We start from the raw sequence: 9,717 nt of genomic DNA on the forward strand, positions 1-9,717 counted from the left end.
CTGAAGCTGTATTAAATGTACTGTGTAGGCAGGGATTAATTTCTATTGCTACTTGCTATGGGACACTGGGCAAAAAATTTAATCTTCAGATTTGAGATTTCCTGCCTGAATGGGTGGCATGATAAGCTGATATCTTACAATTTTAAGATTAGAAGGGTTATCATAATGCCTAAACTGATCTTATGAATATTACAGCTTTTTAGTTTCATTCTGTGCCAAGCCTCTATTTTATCCTCCAGTTGTGCTTTAGGTAACTCAACTTTTGCAGAGCAGCACTGGTCTTATGCTCTCTGATAACATGAAGCAATGAAGGCTCATCACAGGCTGTTCCAGTAATTGTCTACCACCATTACTGAAAATTAATCTGTAGTTTGCCTATATTGGCCTGGTTGGACAGAACTCTGAGCTCTGGCCTAGGGAAAGTTGTCCCTGTTCACAGCATGGAAGTTGGAATTAGATGATCATTAAGGTCACTTCCAATTCAGGCCATCCTATGACTCATTGTATGATTATTCTCAGGTGTTAACAACTTCCTCTTGTATCCTGTGTTGTAAATAATTTCTTCTTTGGGGAAGGGCAGCTTTTCTTCCTGATAGGGATTCTTAATCCAGGCAGTTCTCATGCTCTTTTGCTGGTGAATTAGAGAGATCAACCTTTGTAAACATTTCAGGATGATACATTTGCTAGAATTTGTATCCTTTTTCTTCACCCTCTCCCACTCTTTATTATTCTTTAATACAAAAATTCATCTTGTATTCCTTTTGGCCTGTTAACTGACACATCTAAACTAAAATGCAGTCCCTGCTTTTACTGTGTTTATCAGTAACGAGTTACAATAATATGATTACAGAAAGTATTTGCAGGTTTGCTGGGGCAAAGTTGAGAGGCCAATTCTCTACTGTGTAAAACCAACCCAGTTGTTATAATAACCAGCAGAAGTGGGTGGACATTGTAGTTAAAATACTTGGCTGCAGGGATGTTTCAAGGAACCCCTCTTTCAAGTATCTTTCATTTGATCTATTTCACACATTGTTTTTCATCATGTAAAATCATGGCACCAATTAACCCATTATAGCCTGCAAGATTTTTTTCAAATTTACACCAGAATACTCTCTTATCATTTGACCATGGTTAACTGATTACAAAATAATCTTTCCCTTTAATTATTAGCCCAAACATTCTAGTTTAACAGAACTATAACAAGATGATTTTTTTCTAATCCATTCTCCTTGAGAAAAAGAATTCTACATAGTAATATACCTTCAAGTACAAATTATATGTATCAAGATTTACTTGTTAGCCTTCCTTAAAGCCTAAAAGATTTCACCAGCATCAACATTTCACTGTCTCAATTTACTAGGAGAAAAAGAGTAATCCTGAGAAATTTAAAACCTCTTTACCAATGCCTGAGTTATTTCCTGATTTGAATACTAAGTTGAAGCACAGAAAATCATGGGAACAAAGCTGTAGATGTGATGACACTCTACAGTCACCTTTAACTTCCCAACCCTGCTCAAGTGCCACACTTGTGTTCTGCAAGTGTTCCTCAAGTGTTCCATTTGGCCATAATTCTACACATTTTTCCTGTTTATGCTGTTTTTACTCAGTTATCCAATAAAACAGAGATGTCCATAAGTAAGGCAAATGGAAGGCACAGCACATGGACTGTGGGATATAACCAAACATTGAAACCAAAAAAAGATTATTTATATTTCAAAGAAAAGGAGCAAAATCACTTAATATTCGATGTCCTTTTGGTTTGGACTGTTCACAGTTTCACAATGTTGTCTCAAAGGAGCAGAGATAATTTATTGGGAGATCACTGATTTTGATCTCAGGATGTGCAGCATGACAAATCATGCCAGTTTAAAGGCAATTGCTTTTTAATAACAATATCAAAAGTTATAGAGTCCACAGTAGAAACATACCAGTCTGCATCTCTAAAATTGTCTTTTACTCTTTTCACTAACATAATCTTCAATTAGTTCAAGAAAGGTTACTGTGGTTATGACTTGACATGATAAAGCTCGATGTAGTAAATTAAAAATGAATAGGAAATTATTCATATCTCACTCCCTGCATTATTTTCAGCAGCAGGTGATTTGTATTGAATATTAATGCCTGGGCTGTCCCGTGAGCTGACAGGCACCTGCGGGTCAATGAACCCATGGCAGAGTCTGTTGCAAAACATCCCTTCCCAGAGATAAGAATGTTGTTGTTACCTGAATTCAGTTAAAACCCTGGTTAGTATTGACAGGGAAATTCCAGTTAATCATTACTGAGACAGAGCCCAGCCTTTTGAGCTGCTTTGTCTCCAGTTCTGAGTCCAACCAGGAAACAGCTCAGCCCCAGGCACGCAGATGGAGCAGAGCCTTCAATGTCCTGACTGTCCTATAGCAGCCCAATCCCTGGCATGCCAGGATTCCTGGTGAACACCACTGCAAAGAGCAGTGCTGACAGTGGGACACTACCCAGAGAAAGAGAGTCCCTAGGCCTGCTCAAGCAGCTCTGACTGGAGGAAGAGGAAACAAGAACCACAGCAGGGGAAACCACAGCCCCCAGTGGCTGGATAGGAGCCCTGTCACTAGAGACCCAGCATTTCCCAAAAAACAAGAGCTGTAGGATGAGTGAAGAAATATGATGCATCATTGGCAGTGGTGGATTTTTATTCCCTGTGTGATTGCCAGGATTTTTGATTGCCCTAAAAAAGTCAATGCTTGGTAAAACTGTTGAAATCTCTGAGAGGTTTCACCATGCACCCTGTAGCTGAAAGCACAGCCAGAGGAGAGGGGGATTAGCCAGCTTCTCTGACCACTTTCACACTTAGCAGCCAGCAAAGCTCTCCAAACACCCACATCTTTTTGATGCTCAGAAAATGCAGTGAATTTAAATCAAAACTCATTGCTTGAATGAAAGCGTAAGTATTTATTGGTAATTTATACACATTACTAATTACGATGATGGACTAGCATAATAAAGAACTTTCAATTTTGTAATTATATATTTCCCTGTCATGGATATAGCATCTTAACACAGGTCTCAACAAAACCACAGCTCTCATTACCAACTGAAACAGAACAAACCATTCCCTGTAGAAATATCACTTTGTGGGATGTTGCTGCCTGCAAAATTTGCAAGATAGCCTCAGGTAACAGCTCTTTTCCTACCTATTGAACTAAGCAAACAAAAGCTGATTAATGTTGGATTTTGACTTGTCAGCTTCAGTTTTAATTTTTTAAATTTTCTGCAATCAGCATGTTCTGTGGAAAGTAAGCTGCTTGCAAACCATAGGGTTATTTTGGGTAAGTCTTTCAATGAAATAACACAGCAGTAACAGAAACTCAATCTGTAACCTATAGGACCTTGGACAATGGCACACATCAAAGGCCCATGTCTCAACTGCAAGAAGCACAGATAAGAGTAACATTGGTGTCACACACTCCTAGAACTGCTGTGAGTTTGTCTCTGCTCTCTCTGCTTCCTCTAAGAAAAGTAACATAACCGTGGTTGCAGGAGGCATGTGAAGAGACACAAGTCTGTCCAAAATATATTCATGTACTATGCATTGCAGTTTCCCTCAGCTATGTTTAAACTACAAGGTGTCCAGAATCCTGGGTGAATGCTGCAGTCCTCAGAGAAATCCAGGACTACATTTCTTGATGAAAACTAGGTGAAGTTCAGGCAAGGCCATGCACATTGGTCTTATGGTTTATTTCCCCAAAGGAAAATCATTCTGCAACCCATTTCTCTTTCTCCCTATCTTTATTGGTTTTTATTGCAGCAGATTCCTGCTGCTACTAGCAAACAAGGTATTCAACATCCTCAGATAGGATGAGAGTGCCTGTGCAGGGCTGCTGGTGAGTTGAGCCTGTGTAACCTGTCCCATTGCCTCCTGCGACACTGCTCAGCATGACCATTGCTGTTGCTCTGCTGCTGCTCATTGTTTCCCATCTTATTCCTCTCCCAGGTTTTGCTGCTACTGATCCGAAACACCAACACCTTTCCCCGTCAGGGCAGTCTGTACTGCTGCTTGTAACTAAGCACAGCAAATATTTGGTTACATGCAGTCAAACACATCCCTCATGTCCCGAGGCACTTCACCTTTCTTCATTAATGATAGAGAATGAAAGTGTAGTGAATAACTGTAGGCTTTTGACTAAACTGAAGACTTAGGTGTGACTGTGAATATTTCATTACATGTTTGATCCACCTCTTCACAGGAATGGCCATTAAATGAAATGTCTAGCACCAGGTACCACTACTTGATTCTATTGCTATATTATTACTGCTCTTTGAGTTTTCTAAAAATTTGTGTGAAGGCCAATATTTTATATGTACAGCTTTGTGATAACTGAGGTGTATTCCAAAGGCATGTGACTTGAATTCATGTATTCCATGCAGTGAAAGCACAGGCAAAGTTCAGCTGTAAGGTGTATTAAAGGGATTAACCTCCATCTCTGGGATCTTCCTGGGAATGTGATGTTTTGCCTCCAAAGCAGGATGAATACAGCAGAGCTATCAGTGTAGTCTAAAAATCCAAAGAAACAGTGAGGCCATGGAAGTTATTTCTTGCAAGATAGAGATTTCAGTAATTTAAATGTGGATGTAGAAGATATGAAACTTTTAAAATGGTGTAGAAAATTGTAGGTTTTGCATGAGCATTTTAAAAGTCTGTACACAGTGGTGACTGGGATTGCTGGCTTATTTCATTTGGTGCACCCATTGGTCATGGATTTTGAGATGCTGCCCACAGAAGAGGCACATGAATTTCCTGCAGGGTGAAAAAGTGTATTTTGGAACTCTTTTTCCAAACTGAACTTTACCTAGCAGCTCACCAGTATCTTCATCAGACAGACTTCACTTCCTATTATCCTCGCAGTGAGACATCTCCTCAAATCTCAGTAAAGCAAACTGGATGCTGGAAAGAGCACAGAAGGCATTGCTCATATGTCCTACTTGTTGCCAGACAGATGCATATCCAATGTGAAATAAATCAACTGGGTACAAAAGGAGCATTGGTAATTGTTTTTCGACAATGATTTTCAAATGAGATTTATTTTATAACTTCAGTCTGGAGCCCCTGAAGCTCCTGAATGGTCTGCACTGTGATGCACTGCCCAGACTGTGCCTGTTAATTTGCTGTTTTCTATGCACCAGCAGTATTCTGTTTGGTGATTTAGTACCATATGTCTAAATGGAACACGGGAGAAGGAAAACTAAACAGCCTGCATCAGAGCTCTGAGGCATAATACAGGTCCCTCCAACTCATCACCTGGTGGATCAAACCAGAGACTCCCAGATTTCCATGAAAATATATTTTGTTATGGCATTAGGAGTTCAGAGGTCAAGTTTTAGAGCGTGTTGATTGACTTCTGAGAACCAGAGGCATTTGGAAACAGCACCACCCCAAATAAAGGAGAGAAAATAGGACCATGAAATTGCCTAGTCTCAAAGATGTTTCTTATGAACATCAGATATGTTGTAGTCTCTTGCATACCTGCAATTGGTGGATGAAATCTGAGGTGACTATGATGAGCAGTAACTCGTCATAGCTGGTTGCAGTAACAAGAACATTTAAACTAGTGAGAACATGCCTAAAGAAAGTCAACATTCCAAGTGCTGCTGAAAACAGTGAAGTTTGTTGCCTTCTGTATTTAAATTAGGAGGAATACTGTGACAGCAGCCACTGTATTGCACTACTGCTCACTACCAATGATCAGTTGAATTTTGGGCTCCAGGAGAGTAACACCCTTAAGAATGTCCCATCATCTGCAAAAATCAGGAGGCCCCAGCCTAAGAGTGGGAATAACACTCCGTGAATAACACTGGATGTCCCAGTCACAAAACCGGCTGGAATGAACACATTTGGATCTTTTTAGGCAGACAATGGTTCCCTCTCCATCAGGTCAGGTACATTACCTCTATGTACCAGTGGTGTCATATTGACTGGAGTGTGTGCTGAACTCCTGCAGCAGTTGGGTCTTGTATTCATGAAGAAGCCTAAAAGACATGGCCTAAAATACATGACATATGAGAGTGTGGAAAGAGAGAGCTGCTGAGAGATAGATATTGGTTGTGCCTCTGCTACCTTCACCTTTGATCCTGTTTTCAATTTTTCAATTAATTCTATTTGCAAGCACCTAATTATTTGGCCTCCTCTTACTCATCAATAGTAAATTACAGTAGCTATTTCAAAAGATAAAATTAATCCTAATGATAGCCAAAGTTACTTCTGAGTTGTGCTTATGCAAGTCCAGGGGAGCTTCATTGACACTGAATAGACATATGTCCTTGAAAACAGTTCTCTTGTAAATGGGTGGAGCTCAGTAGGAAAACACAAGGCCACTCAAGGAACACAAATGCAAAGAGAAGTAAAACTCAGCATTCAAGAGACAGGAAGGGTGATATGTAGGCCAGTGGTATAAGGAAAGTAAGATAGCTTTAATCTCCAAATGCCTTTCTTTGCTTCCAGAGGATGAAGCCAGCACACTAATGGAAATGTCAGCTGTACTCTTGGCAGACCTGTCTACAGGAGCAAGTAAGGGGCAAATTCAGATGAGCCATGCAGATAGGATCACAAGCTCCTACATTATCAATCTCTGTTTGCTGCAAATTACACTTTTATTCACCACTAAGCATCACTCCCAGAGAATCTCATGTGATCATTTCTTAACATTTCTTTTGCAGGTACATTTTCGATCGTTTCTTATGAAAAAGTCAACTTTACAAATGTAATTTCTACTAATACTGCTCACATTTGATTGCCTGGTATCTCCTCACAGTGTAAAGTACTCAAAAGTTGTGGATCACCCTTATGAGATTTGGTTAGAAAGCAATTTTTAAGGTAATAATAAATAGGGGGCTCTTTGTGTTTGGAATTCGGCATTTGAACTGCTGATGCAGACTTAATTTATTTTTTTAAGCCTTACTCACACTGTGAGGGCAAAGATAGTCACATTTTCATAGGATTCTGTGTATTGCAGTATAAATTAAACATCAAACACAAGGATGTTCAAGATAAAACCACTGAATAAGAAAACTATATTTCTAATTGTTAATATTAAATCTGCCTCTCTGAAAACAATGATTTTTCTGCTTTTATTTTTAAACCATAATTTTTAATTTTTTTATAAAAATATATTCTCTCTAAATAACACTCGAAAATTGCCTTAATTACTGATCCTCCTTCAGACCTGGGGGACTTCAGTAAATATTATTCCAGTTCCCTGCCTACATGAGATCAGCCACACCAGAGCATTAACAGTCAGAGCACAAAGCAGTTTAAGACAGTGAAGAAAGTGCATCTGATTGAAATTCCAAGAAGAGCTTGGGCAGCACAGTGTAATTATCTCTCTGGACATTGGCCAGGACATCATCAGCTGATGTCCTCACTCCCAGTGAGAGTGGCCTGGGAGCTCTGGAGACCCTGCACAAACAGCAACCTGATCATTAATGCAGACGAGGGACTGTGCACCCCAACACCCACCTGCACCAGCATGTGCAGCCCATGTGTCACCGTTTCTTTGGAGACAATATTTCCTCTGGAATTGCACAAAATCCAGTGTCTCTAGTGTTCCAACTGCTGTCTGTCTCTGAGCTCACTCTTTAGCTCTCTCCCGTGTCATTTGCAGATGTTAGTGAGGAATAGAGCATTTCTGAGTTTAACCCTTACCTGGAGGCCTCCTTGTTGGACACTAAGGACTGCAGGCTTTGAACAAGCAGCAGGAACAAAGCTACCATGGCACTTACATCTGTAGGGATTCAGCTGATGTGGAGTGGCCCAAAAGCCATGCAAGATTTTTCAGGGAACCACACCACCTCTAGAGTGACTCTAGAGACCACAGCACCTTTAGGGAAAAGATGTAAAGGTAAATCGTATTATTTAAATAATATTCTATTATCTAAGCACACTTATTACACATAATTAGTGCACACATTATGGATGTATTGAGTACATTCCTGCTACAGATAACATTGTAATTTCTTCATTTTAAGAATAATTTTAAGATCAAACGTTCTGGCTGGCTGAAACAACTCTCTTCCTTGGCATACAAAAAACACCACAGAACACTTATATGTGCACACTGGTGGATGGTTCTGAACATATCACAGGCTCTCACTGTATAACAAAGTTCCTTTGATGTGTCTGTTTGTTGCCTGGAAACCAGTGTGAGACTGGGAGCTTTGGGTTAATTAAGTTTATCATTTCCACATGGGGCCTGGTATGACCTGTGGCCAAGGCAGGCAGGTAACATTGGCATGATGGAAACATTTCACTTTCTTCCACTTGCTCATTATTTCTTCTTTAGAAACCAGGTATTTCCAGTGGGGTTGATAAGTTTGAAGAAATTCTAGTGGCTAAATAAAGCACATACTTTACATGATAGCAGTATGTTTCCAAAGAAATCCCTTATGTATCAATCCTTGTTTAAGAGCTCAGCTGGGCCCTGATGCATCCTTTCCTGCTACAAAGCTCTGCAAACAGGTAAAAAGCTTTATGACACGGGCAGTTCACACTCTTTATCTGTGAAGATGTATTGTCTCACTGTAGTAACAGCAATGGAAGAAGCAGGAGAGAAACACAGATATTCCTCTGAGCCCTCCAGGTGTTCAGTGTCTGATAACCTTACTAGGAGTCTTGCATTCTGTCTTCTCTTCTGTGGCTCTTTGAAGTGAGGTGATGACTGCAGCCAGGGTTCAGAGTTCCCTTGCTTGGTCAAGGAGGGAGCAGGATGAAGTTCCAAGATGTTAGAACACAGAAATGCCCCAGGATTTGCAGCATTTGTGGTGATAACAGGCAGAGGACATGCAAGCTCTTGTTAGGAGCATCATCTAAGTGACAAGATTGCAAGGAGCCCCTGCAGGCTGGAACTTACTGAATTTCCCATCCTTGAAGCTGGATTTTCCCTTTTGATCAATTCCTGCTATGGTATCACTCCTGGAATAGCCTGGAGGAACAAACTGTATAATACACTGAATTGGAATGCAAACCCAGCAAAAGTACAAGTGAGGTGCAGCAGCAACCAACAAGTGCTGAGTTGCCTCGCTCAGGGCAGCATCAGAAAAAAACAAGGCAAAAGTGGAAAAGGGAGGGGAATTTACTATGTAGGTTCAGCTCTGTCTACACAGAAGGAGCATGGCAGTGTGAAATGTGTCTTGTCGGAACACAGTCTCCACTATGGTTGGTCAGTTCCAGGTGAGGTGATATCAGGTGGCAGATACCCATTGGCCCCCTCAGGGGAAGAGGAGGGTGGGGAACTCCTGGAAGCAGGGAGGTTGAGTCACTGATTCTATTCTCCTTCAAGCAGTCAAGCAACATATGAGATTAGATATGTAATCTATCCTGTTGCCAAAGTGGTAAATGAATAAGGGAAGTTGCAAAAGGAACGGAAACTCATTCAAATGAAATTGTGTATGAAAGTGGGCATAAAATACACTGCAGTAAATAGTAATGAATGAAACTTTCAAGGACCTGAAAGTTTACAGTTCTTAGGTAGTGCTGCACTGCCAGAGCTGTTTGCTGGGCATTAAAAGTGTCTTGCCATTTCCCAGTGAATACAAAGAAATATGTAACTTTTCCCATATAAAACCATCATACATTAGGAGAAAACTGTTGGAAAAATTCCAAATTTGCCTCTTCTCTTTAAAAAAAAAATTGATTTTTTCACTCTCCTAAGTTTGAGGACAGTTTAAGAATTTGTGGAAATACGTGAGAGT

Source organism: Zosterops lateralis (genome assembly GCF_965231275.1).
Source record: "Zosterops lateralis genome assembly, chromosome: 5".
NCBI lineage: Eukaryota > Metazoa > Chordata > Aves > Passeriformes > Zosteropidae > Zosterops > Zosterops lateralis.